A 12,466-nucleotide genomic window follows, 5' to 3' on the forward strand; every position below is an offset into this window, starting at 1 on the left:
AATAAAAATGTGTAAAGGGCAACCCGCTTGCTGATAAATCCTACCCACTCTGAGCAGTTTATTACAGGAGCAACGATCCATTAGCTCTATACATAAATTAGAATCATGCATTCGGTTTATGGAGTTGCAAATTGTCGGCTGCTGCCATTATGTCAAAAATATGCTGTGCCAAGAATGAAACATGATTATTGTCTGTATTGTCTGCCCTCAGCAGATGAAGTCCAGACAGTTTAGGGTTAGCCAGTATGAAAAGCAAAAGGAATTCAAGCCCTTTCTCTATTTATTTTTTTTTTTTGCTGCTTGTAAAAACAAAGCAATCAGCATGCTTGCATGTTAACATAGTCTGAAGACACGTAGTGAATACTCTATTAGTGCCCTGAAAACCAACCCCTGTAGCATCTATCGATCACAGCCTTTTTGTAACCGGTGTCCAAGTGCAGGAATACAGCCCTTGAAACGAGATCCAGCCATCAATATTCTCCCTGGGCGTACATGCTGCCGGAGCGCCTTATTGCAGGTTGGATCACCACCCTCGGAGCTTTCCATTATTTCTTAGTCCAAAAAGAGAGAGTACTGCCGTTTCTGCCTGATACCACCACTGCTACATATATGCTGTTAACGGGGAAATAAAAGGCTGTAGTGTTACTTGGGGTCCACAGGTAATCATTATACAGCTGTAACGATAGAAAAACAATAGGTCTTGGGGGAATTACAGCAGGAATCAGTTCAGCTAAGTATTGACACCATTAGCCCCGCTAAGGCTCGCTGTCTTGTAGCCCGAGCTGAGGCTTGAGCCTGGATGGGATTCCCAGGCGCGTGGGAAGCAACAGCAGATCCCAGGCAAGCCCCAGTGCGGTGGGAAGTGCCTGCGGTGCCACGTTCGCCTCCCTCAACACCAAACCTCTCCTGGGCACCTGATGCACAGAGCACGGCGGGAACCCCCGCCTCGGGGGCTCCCCGCACTGAAGGTGCTGCCGCGGTGCGAGGGACACAGTCATGGCGGTGCCGGTCGGGGACGCGGGGCCACGTTTGGAGGGATCCTCGGAGCCGCTGGCATGAGCGGAGCACGGTCTCATTCAACTGTCAGGGGAAACGGGGAGGCTGTCAGAGCACACTGCTCGGAGGCTTTGACGGGTATCTGGAAGGTGTCACTGTGCTTTCATCTAGCAATTAATAAAGCCCGAAGACTGAATCTAATCCCGAGGAGGTGATTTCTGCCGGCTGGGAGGGAGAAGGCATCTGGAGATGTCCCGGGTCGGAGCTGGGTTTCCCCAGCACCCAGGCTGTGCATTGCTCTGCAGCGGGCACGAGGTGCTGCTCAGACACGGGCTGTGCTGGATGGGGCCACAGGGTCAGATCCTGCCCCTGGCTCCGACCCTGGGCTCCCTCAGGACCAGGAAGGTCTCCTGATGCACAGACAGGGACTGCCCTGGTGCAGGGGACCCCGCTGCTGGCTCAAAGATGGCTTTACACCATGGCAGCTTGGGTATATGGCAAGGAGGGGTACAGCCGGGGCAGAAATAAGTCATACATCTGCTGTCACACGGACGAAGGGCTGTGGTGTGGAAGGTGACTGGAGAGGGCATGGGGAGAGGACAGCACGGCTCAGGCCAGGGGCAGCGGGGATGCAGGTGGGAGTGCAGAGCGGGCAGAGCGGCTCCCCCCGCTCCCCCCGGGGCCGGCAGCCTGCGGGTGTGAGCTCTGCCAGGGGCTCACCCTCTGAGCAGCGGCAGGGAGTCAGCTTAGTACTTAAAAAAAATTATAAAGACAAATGTAATCCCATAGAAGTAATGTGCCCTCACAAAAAAAATACCTTTAGTACCTACTAAGAAGCTGCACTTGAGCTGGGATAAATGTGTTTATGCAGGAAAGGTCCCTGTCACAACGAGCGTAGTACTTTGCTCATTAAAGGCGTCAATTCTAATTTAGTTCAGCCCACACCGAATATACTTAGTCATGAGGGGGCCAAGTAACCCAACGGGGCTATGTTTAGTATGTTAAATCATTCACTGAGAGGCAGCTTTGAGCAATTCATTTATTCTATGGAGGTTTATTTTCTATTTAATTATCCATTTCACATGGAGCAGTTGCACCATGGGAGATGCGTGCCCAGATGCGCACGTGTGTGCACACACACAAACCTGCACGTATTATCTGGCTACAGACTTTCAGAGGCAGCTTCAGTAAAACGGCAGCTGCACTCAACCTGAGAAATGTCACAAACGAAATTGCAGTGTCTGACGAAAGGCCCGGCGTGGGCTTTGGGCAGTATTTTTGTAGTTGCCAAGGTGACCTGAAGGCCCGTTTTACTCTTGCCTTTCCTGGGATCTTAACTCAGCTCATGCAAGTGGGGTCACGGCCCGGGATTCCCCAGAAAAGCCTGCAGTTTCTTCTCTAAAGCGAAGACCAGCTTTTGGAAAACTTCTGCACAGTTTATTATTTCCTGAAGATCTGCCACGGGTTCTGAGGATAAGCCCGTGCTCAATCCTCTGCATGTTCGCCAGGGCGTTGGGTCTCCTCCGTGTCTGTGCAACGGCCAGTGCGCTGCAGGAGGGATGTCTGGATCAAAACACCCGGTGCCGTCTGGCGTGGGCTCGCTTGGCTGGCCCCGATCGCTCAAGCCAACGCTCTTCAAAGATTTAAAGATCTGGAGAGGGCACTGCCAAAGGGAAGGATTATACAAATTATTTTCTCTTCTTTGGACCCACAATGCAATGCCGCGTTTTAAGCTCCCCTCCAAGGCCAAACACCCGCGATTCTGGGGGCTGAGCCGTCCCCTTCGCTGGAGGCTGCGACAGCCCGGGGTCTGTGGAGAGCCGGGGCTGGGTGACCCCCTCCTTCCAGATGTGCTCATTTAAAATGATGGTTAATAACCCCATCTCACCTGCACGGGCAGAAGGAGTAAAATAAAAGAGGTTCTGCTTTATTTATTCTTCTTAATGTGAAATTCATGCCCTGATTGCCTTTGCTCTCTCCAGCCAGGCTTCTGGGAGGTAAGAGATTCAGTTCATGAATCTGAATTTGGGGAAGCTCCATCTTTTGAGCTTTCTGTTCAGGGAAAGTTACTTGATAGCTAGGGAGCCAAGGGGGAAATACATTATTGAAAGAAAAGCTTCCTTTTTAATCTAAAATTCAGCAGGATCTTTGAGATGAAAAAGGTTATTTCCAAGAGTCTGTCCAGCATATCTTGAGGGCTTCTCCTTCCCACACAATAGCGAGTGGCGGGGAGGGAGGAGCCTGGGTCAGAAACACGGGCTGCTGCTTCTCTCTCAATTACACCCGCATCCCATCTCCTGACACTGGAAGAGCAAATCCCCTCGCAAAGAAGTGCTTGGAGGCTGACTGTAAAAAGAGGAGAAAGTAATTATGGCTTAACTGTGCAAACGGTGACTCCTGGGAGCAGCCTGGCGGGGTGCGGGGGGCTACTCGCAGGAGTGACCTGAGAGGCAGCACACTTCCACCCAGGAAAGCACTTAAATAGCAGCTCGGTCCCTTTGAACTCAATTTGTCGAACGCTGTTAAAGAGCGTATTGAAGCCCAGAAAAGGGAATGCCGGGTTTTCTGGGGATGGGTGGATGCTGGGGAGTTTGAACTTGAGGGGATCGTGGTTGGCTGCCAAGAGATCCATGAAGCCCTGCAAGAGGCACGCATTTTCAGGGGCTTGGTTTCTCCCATTGCCGTGCCGCCAAAGAACTTGGGAGCAAGATCAGGAGGAGATGCCTTTTTCTGGCGAGATGGCAAAGCAGGTAGTACCGTATTGTGTACTGCCGGAGCAATACCCCGTGCCATCACCCCGCGTGGCTGAGGACGGGGTGGTGGAGCTGGTCCCCTCGTGAGGCAGTGGGAGAAAATCTTGCAAGAGGGTCAGATCCATGCTTGGGAGAAACCTGTTTTTCTCTCTGACCTGGAAACAATCCAGATTTGCTTCTGCTCCCAATTTAAAAACATTCTCTTGCCACGGTCAATTATTTTAAATCCTCTCCATGGACTGTGCTGTGCTCAAGGAGCTGGCAAGAGCAGGAGCGGCGTGTCTGTGTCTGCACGGGCAAACAGGGAGCGACAGGCTCCTGCTCCTCTCTGGGGATGCCATTAGGTGGGATCTATGCGCAGGGATGGAAATGCAGTAATTCTGCTGTCAGCAGTTTTCTCCGCAAACATTCACACCGCTCTCCACCCTTGTAGCTAGATCGTGGGGCTTGCTGTATTAAAGGGAGACTTGTGTTCCTGCCACTGAGATGACAAACACTAAATGAGACATTCTTGTTCCAAACGATGCATTTTTTTTTTCTTTTTGCTTCCGTTCGCCACAGGCTGTCAGCTGCGAGGCGCCCCGTGCCCTCCCGGCCGGCCCTTCTCCGCTCTCTGCATTGCACCCGGGCTCTGCCGTGCCCGCGCCCAGCGCTGAGCGCTGACATCCCGGCTCCAGGGCGTTTCCGTGCTTATCGCAATGCAGGCTCGACGCCTTCCATTTATTTTGAATCACTGAAACGCCATTAAGCTGAGAGGAAATGTAAAAACCTCTGCTGGCATTCAGAGAGACAGAATTACGCTAAAACGGTACTCAGAGCAAATTATCTCTTCTACCTGGTTTTACTAGGAACAAAACCTCAGGCCCCGGAATTCAAGCTCCCTGGCAAAACTAATTATAAGATATTCATAAATGTAAAATATTAGTTATGCAAAGATGTCTTCTGAACAATATTTATGTTGTTCTTGCCTTGTTGAACAAAAAGCATTTAAATGAGTTCTTTTTTAACTTTTGAGGAATTTGAATGTTTGCGCTGATGGAAGGCAGCAGGCTGGCAGCCCGCGGAACTGGGAGGATTTATGGGTGGGTAAGTGGAAACTGGGGGGAGGCAAGGCTTTTTAACGAGAGGAACTCCCTGCTGCCGGACACCCTGTGGCCACAGCGGTGAGGTTTAGGGACAGAGAGCATTCACACGGGTACAGAGAACGCCAGCACTGCTGTAGCAAATGAGAGAAAGAGAAATGATGGGGAGTTGTGCAAAGCACCACGGTTTAGCTCTCTGTTTCCTTCCACCGTGGGAAAACATCAGAACTCCACTTCTAAATGGTCATTTTTGGTTTGCTTTTAAAAAGGCAGAACAAGGGTATGTCTCAGCAGCTCCGTACACCTTCCAGAACATTTTCTTCCTCTTGCAGGTTTCAACAGAGAGCAGGAAAATCCTTTTCCTGTTATCCAGTGGCAATAAACGGGCTGCACAGGGGCTACGAGGCAGGTCCGGGGCAGAGCTCACGTGTATGCTCTCTGCAATTGTTTCGGTTACAGAGCGTTGTTTCCTGCGTGCCTCGCCGCGCGGGAGCTACGGGGGTTGCAGGTGGTTTCCCGCACCTCCCACTGCGCTTCCTGCACCTTCTCCTTGGTTTGCTACGTGACGCCGTTGCGAGCGGAGCCATATGGTCTTGAGCAATCAAGGCTACTTTCTGCCTCATTTCTTTTGCAACCTGCATAGCGATTCCAGCGTTAAGTTTAGAGCTGCTAATTATTATCCACTGCAATATGGCAGACAGCGTATTATTTTGTAGTAATTCAGGACAGTTCCTCCACGTGGGCTCAGACGGCAGGTCACGCAGTGGGTGCAGCTGCAGTCCCCGTGGAAATATGGGTGCGACTGGGAGTCTCTGCATTTTCCTCGCTGTCAGGACACCACCGCGCTCCCTTCCATAGCGCTCCTCCCATGAAGCGGATGCATGTGACCGGGTGCTTCGTGTCAGTGTAACTATTGCTTCCAGAGCACGACTGCTCGTGTTCACTCTAATGAAGTTAAGATAACAATCTTCTCGAGGAACCTGGCACTTTGGACAAATAACCAAATCATAGCTCCTGCCTACCTGCGTTCCCTTTCTCCCCCTCTCACTTGACCGGCTCCGTGGCTGCCCACGCAGCAAAGGCAGAGCAGAAGCCCCTCAGCCACGGGGTTTGCCGCAAGCCCGGGGCTGAGAGACGGGATCCCTGCCTGCAGAGAACAACTATTCCCCGCCTTCCTCGGTGTCTCCTTACCCCAATTCGTGCCCTGCCCTCTGCAATGTAATTCTCCAGTACACTTTTATTCAAAAAGGAATCACCTGCCAACCCCGCAAAAGCCTTTATCTGAGGGGAGGTATCAGTTAATATTGGTTAAAATAGATTTTTCTGAGCACAGAGTATTGCTTTTTTTTTTAATGCCTAAACTGCAAAGTGATGCCTTGAAGATGAGATTAGTTCATTATTTATAAAAGTAAAATCCCTCAGAATGTATTAAATATGAAAACATTGTATCGGGGTGTAAGATTTGTGAGGATTAGTCTCTGAAGTCTAGACATTTATCTCTGAACGCATTACATTTGCATTCATTACATACCCTGCTGTACCTCTAAACATGAAAACTGATCTGCAGAACAGATGATCAAAGCAGGGAAATGCAGATCAGAAAACATGCTGTGTTCACTTAGGAACGAAAAAATGTTGTAAAAAAAATAATAATTGTCTGATATTCCAGTACATGAAACTATAATGTAAACCCCCGCAGCAGCGATGGGGAACCTCAGAAGCAGCTGACATTTGGATTGGAGATGCTGCCGAAGGTGCTGATGCTTTCACAAAGGTTCTCTGCGCCCCTTGGCGGAGGACGGGCGCTGGATGGCAGAGACGCCCCGCGCCCCCCGGCCGACGGCAGCGCAGCGCCCGGGGTCAGTCCTGCCTCTGCCCCTGCCTGTGCCCCACGGGGCTCACCCCGGCACACCCCCCTCACGCCTTAACAGTCCCACCGCCACTGTGTCACCACACCTTCCCTTTTTCCGCAGCATTCGCCTCATTCCGAGCCTCTGAACTTTCATCCAGCGTTTTAAGATTTACGAAAAAAATCAATATTAATGATCTAGAGACCACTTTGGCCAGCTCTTCCGCAGCTCTTGGATGGTAAGCTATCCAAATGTGTCGAATTTAACATCAGTTTTAGCATTAATAATTGCTGTTTAGCATTCCCCTGAGTTCCTGATGCAATAGAGGTCTCTCAGCATCCTGATACGGAATGCCTCCGTACATGGTACACCTTTTCCTAAGCAGAAAACTGAAATCTGCATTGGGTATTTCTGCCTGTTTTGCTCGAAAGCCGTGTCACATTCAGGACTGGTCAACAAGTTTGTAGCTAAAACCGTGAAAACAGGTGAAATTGCAGGTGAAATTTATCTAATTTTCAGGAACTTTTGTTCAACACTGGGACTAATGCCAGGTCTGCTGGAAACATTCCCAAGTTTCATGAAGCATTCCAGTGAGTTTGGAATCACTTTAGGATGATTTATATGTTTGGAAAGAAACCAGGCTCCCAGGCTCCCCCTGGCTCTGACCTAGACGGAGCTCCATCGGTTGATTTATACCATGATTTATACCATGCATTTTTTGCATAACTTCAAATCAGAATAAAATTTCAGTCCACAAAAACATGCAAAGCGAGACTGACAGGATGGTCTGCAGAAATCCCTTCTGTATTATTAATCTGCCTTATCTCTTCAGTACGCTCATTTCCTAGCCCAAATGCACCCAAATCCCAGATCAGAGGGTACTATTGTTTCCAGTCTCTCTCTGTTCTTACAAAGGAAAGCCAATTACGCTGAAAGTCTCAGTAACTGTTTAGGGTGGCAACAGAACCGATGAAGCACTGTCAAAGCTTGCGCTAACTGGCCCAAAACTCTTACGCTTTTTACATAAAACTCCCTTTCCTAATAGAAATTTTAAGTGACAAATCCGCGGAATTAATCTGGTATTCATTATTTGCAAGAGAGAAGAGAGGGATTTAAATGAAGCATGTATTCTGCGAGGAGCCTCAGGAAATCATTTAACAGCTCAAGAGAGAGGGGAGCTGCGTTATCATTAGAATTTACATGATACATTAGCCAGGAGTAGAAATGTTAATCTTTCTATCCAAAATCTATTTGCAAAATTAGTGGAATACCGTTGCTTTAATGCCCTTTTCTTAGCGTCAAAGTGTAAATCCTTTCACCTCTGCTGGGAACTGGCGAAATTAATTTTGTGAACTATTGTCCGTTTCCCAAAACATCACTGCAACAAGAGCAGGGAGAGACTTCAAGGTCAAAAAGGCTAAAAGTTGCAAAAAAAGAGAGGCATTTTTAGCCTTAATGAACTGCTCATACAGAATGTGCAAGATAAACAACCGGTTGTTTTATCCTGCTGCCTCCTCCATCTGGATCTGGTACGGGCGTGCAGGGAACTCTGAGCTCTGACTCTCTCCGACTCCTCAGCCTGGAAACAACGCCAGACCTGGGAATGAACCAACCGAGATTCTTGGGGCGCATCAGGGTGCAACAGCTTATTAGCACCCACAGATCACCTTTTCCTGAAGCCGAGTTTCCAACTAAAATGGAAAATGAGTGGAAATATTTTCTCCCGGATTTCACATTAAAAACCTTGTTCCTTTTAGCTCCAGCGGTCCACAAGTGAACCCAGGACTCATGCATAAACTTGAGCACGCGAGTATCGTTATGAAATTCAGTGGAGCTAAATATCTTTCTGTGTTTAGGAAGCGCTTAAATACCTTACTGGATTGCAGCCCAATTGCTAAGATTTCTCATACTCAAAAATCTCACTGTAAGTTTCCACTTAATGGAAAAAATGGGAAATAAACCCCTGCTCCTCACTGCTCCGACATTCCTCCTCATCAGTAAATCTCTGCCAAGCAAACCAGGAGCACGCCGTGGTGGTTGGAAAGACTGGATGTCCGTGCTAGCCAAGCCAGAACCAGAATTTTTCCTGAAAAAAGCTAGGAACTTCTCTTGTGTGACCCAGCCCAAAATGGTACTGATCCCTGAATAACAAAACCTCCAGAGTTAAGATCGCCAGGAGTCAGAGCACAGCGGGGGGAACGCTGCAGCTCCCAGTGTGCCTGGGGGGTCGTGAGACACTGTCCCCAGGGGCTCTGTGTGACAGTCATGTCGTGGGCGGTGTAATGTGATTCAAAAGAGCTTTATGCGTAGATTAAAAAGGCCTAATTGAGTGCCCTGGTCGGATAAGACACAGATCCCGATACTCTGGAAGACAGGCAAATATATGCAATGGGCGGTCAATGAAATCTGCTCAAACCTGATTTTCCTCTGTAGCAAACCATTGCCCTGAAACCTCTTTATTCATTTTCACAAAGGCTGAAAGCTATTTTCTGGCACCAGATCCCCAAATTTCCAGTTAATAAGCAGGCTTTGTGCTGTTGACCTTACACATGCTGGCACAGCCAGATTTTCCAGCAGAAATGAGAGGCCGGCAGCCAACTCGTATTACATTTTAAAGCACTGCAGCTTGGAGAGGAAAGGGAAATTATACAGCAGTGCCGCAGCCGCAGCGCCGTGACTGGCACCCTCGGCAGAGAGCTGTGGCACTGGTACACAGTGTTGAAATTACTTTTGGATGCTCTGTCAAGCACAAGATATAAATTGCACAATGTTTTTAAATGTTTTGGAGAGATTGCCTTTTGAGTGGCACTCTCCATTTCTGTATGTCCAGTAAGGTGTAGAGAATTCATTTGCATTTTTCATTTTTATCGGCGTCTTTTAGCCAGCCTGGACCAGGAAAGCGAATCCAGCTGTGTGGATGATGCCAGGAATGGCTCGGCCTCCATCTGCTCTAAGATACAAATTTGATTTCCCCTCATCTTTATTTTCATGTCAAAAATTTTCTCCTCTTTTTCAATATCCTTTTTTCTTCCTCTTTTATCCCTGGTGTAAATCGGATACTATCAAATGAAATGAAATGGAAGGGAATGGACTGCCTGAAGCTATTCACTGCATGGGAACTAAATACACCTCCTAATAAGGCACACCCTATTTATTTTTAGCAGCGTACCGTTCATATCTTCCCTGTTATTGTTGAATACTCAAGTGATGCTGCTGCTAAACATTATGACTTTCTTTCCTTTGCTTATTTACGTGCCAATCAGCATAGAGCAGAGCAGTGCTATCAGCTGGTTGCTGGATAAATATTGAGTGCAATGAAACTGCAGACATTACCAAGTAAATGGGCATTTCCAAACCTCAAGTTGTTTAACTCCCGGTGGCAATGTGTGCCAGCTGTGTTTCTGTGGAGCCGCGGAGGCAGCTTATGGCCCCCCATGTCCAATTAGGGCATTTCCAGCTTAGATAACCCCCCCACGGGGCTTAGAAGAGAGGGTGATGATTTTTGGACATAATAACAAGAAAACCCGCTTTCTGGTACCCAGTTGTCTTATTTTCAGCTTGTCCACATATTTTTGGGCTGTGCAGGCAGGCAGGTGAAGGTACCCTGAATAACCTGAACTGCCCTCGGAGACTTGCTGTAAATAAATTACAGGTTCCAAGAGGCATCCAATTTGTAAAGGCTGGCCTCCATCCCCCCGTGCCGATGAGCTGCCAAGGGATCCACGGAGGATCAACAAATCTTAGCCTTTTTCCTGCATGTGGATGTTTTTTTTCTTCTGGTGTCTTTGCTCTGCTCTTTGTTGTTGTTTTTACATAGCTGAAAATATACTGCCTCCTTCTAATGAATAGCATGAAAAACATACGCTTCCAAGGCTCTTGGGTCCTGCCGAGTAGTCTGTTGCTCCCCGTATACTGCTGGGATATATTTGCCAGCATTTCAATTAGATCATCAATAACCTAGTGCAGCTGCTGAGAGAAGAACTCAGATGTTCATAAATGTTATAGTCCATTAAGTTCAGATACTTCAAAGGCAGTTTGGAAAGAAAGTCATTTGTTAGGCTGAGTGTCAGTATAGCGGAATGCAAATCATACTGGATGCCAAAGCAAGGGATTAAAAACTGGAGTTTAAAGGTCAAATTAACTTAATTTGACCACTTCTGACACATAATGCACCACCCTGACTTTTAAAATATTGCAGCCATTTGCCAGGGTAAGGATTCCTCCAGAGGGCTGCAAGCCCTGGTGTGCAGGATGATGCTCAGAGCGCTGCCAGCACCAGCGCAGGCACACCTCGGTAGATGGGGGTGGTGGTGTGTGTGTCTGTGTGTCTGTGTGCGTGTCTGTACTTCCCTCAGCAAAATCCCTGTGATATTTCCTGCCCTCTACAATAGGAAAAGCAAGTTAGTGCTTCGAGTACAGCAAATATTTAAATAACCGATTAACATCATGAGAGGTTTTTCCCATTTTAAAATTATTTCCTTTTGCAGCAGGCAGAGAATTAAAACTCCTTTCCCGGGATGTTTTTCTGCAGCCTTTCCTCTCCCCTTGGGAGGCCGATATTTGCATGAGGGAGAAGCGGCATGATTTGCGGTGCTTTGGAAGCAGATACGAACGCAAACATCAGGGTGAATTAACAGCTGATGGAAAATGTGGCCAGCTCACCTTAGAGGAGGGATGGCATGACAGAGAGAGAGAGAAAAACACTAAATCAATGTGGAACTGCCAAACTACAGCTGAGATTCAACAGCAGAAGAAATCTGGGCACGGCATCTGCTTTCAGCAAGTGGAGCTGCATCCAAGGAGCTGAGCAGATTGGCACCGACCGGAGGTAGCAGCGTGACAGATCCTGCCCCAGAAATAGAGACAGGACTTTCACCCTCTGCCCAACACGCTCGTGGATTGGAAAGACTTTTCGGCAAAGGTGGGAGCTTTAGGAGGCATGACAAATGCTTTCCCCACCTGGCAAGGGCAGGAACATGCGGCTAACCAGACAAATCTGTCCTTTTCTGCATATCCTTCATGACTACGCACATATGGCTGGGAACGGTCACCCCAGCCCGTCCCCTGCTGACGTCCATCCTGCTGTTCTTTCTCAGAGGCTCAGGGTTCGGGCTGGCTAAAACATTACTGTGACTACTTCGCTGGCAGATTAGGTTTTTGTTTAACGGAGTTTTTCAGCAAATACTTGCTGCTATAAAGCAAGTTCCAGAGTTCTGGATGTTTATAGCTGGTGAACCAGTTATGGGAACTGTCTGCCAAATTTTGACCCCCAGTGTGATAGGTTTTAAAATTCCTTTAAAAAACAGGGCAACATTCCTCAGAATCCTGCCCCAGCTTTGCCTGAAGCTTGCTGGCCCTCGGCATCCACAGCTGTAAGGACAGGTAGAAGTGCAGCGGGTAGGTGGGTGACCGGGGTTCGGGGTGTTTTCGGGCTCGGTCGGCAGCACTGACAGTCTCAGGACTGCCCTGGGTGGCAGGGACGGGGGAAAGGGCAGGTTTGTGGGCACTGCGGGAGGAGAATTGCAGAGCTGGTGAGAAGTTCTGCAATGGAACACATGAATTCAACCTCATGCCTGCAAAATATCGGGGAAGGTGAATAAAAAGGAGGTAGAGAAAATTCAGGAGAGAAGGCAGGCAGTGATTGTTCTCTTGGGAACAACCTAAGTCTTCCCCTCAAATCAGCTTTTCCAGCCAGCACAGAAGGAAGGTCCAAGTCGTGGTTTCACTGGGAGAGCCTCAGTCCTCCCTCCCTCCCTCCCTCCCTCCTCGCAGCCGCTTTGCCATG

The sequence above is a fragment of the Chroicocephalus ridibundus genome, chromosome 19, assembly GCF_963924245.1.
Source record: "Chroicocephalus ridibundus chromosome 19, bChrRid1.1, whole genome shotgun sequence".
Classification (NCBI taxonomy): domain Eukaryota; kingdom Metazoa; phylum Chordata; class Aves; order Charadriiformes; family Laridae; genus Chroicocephalus; species Chroicocephalus ridibundus.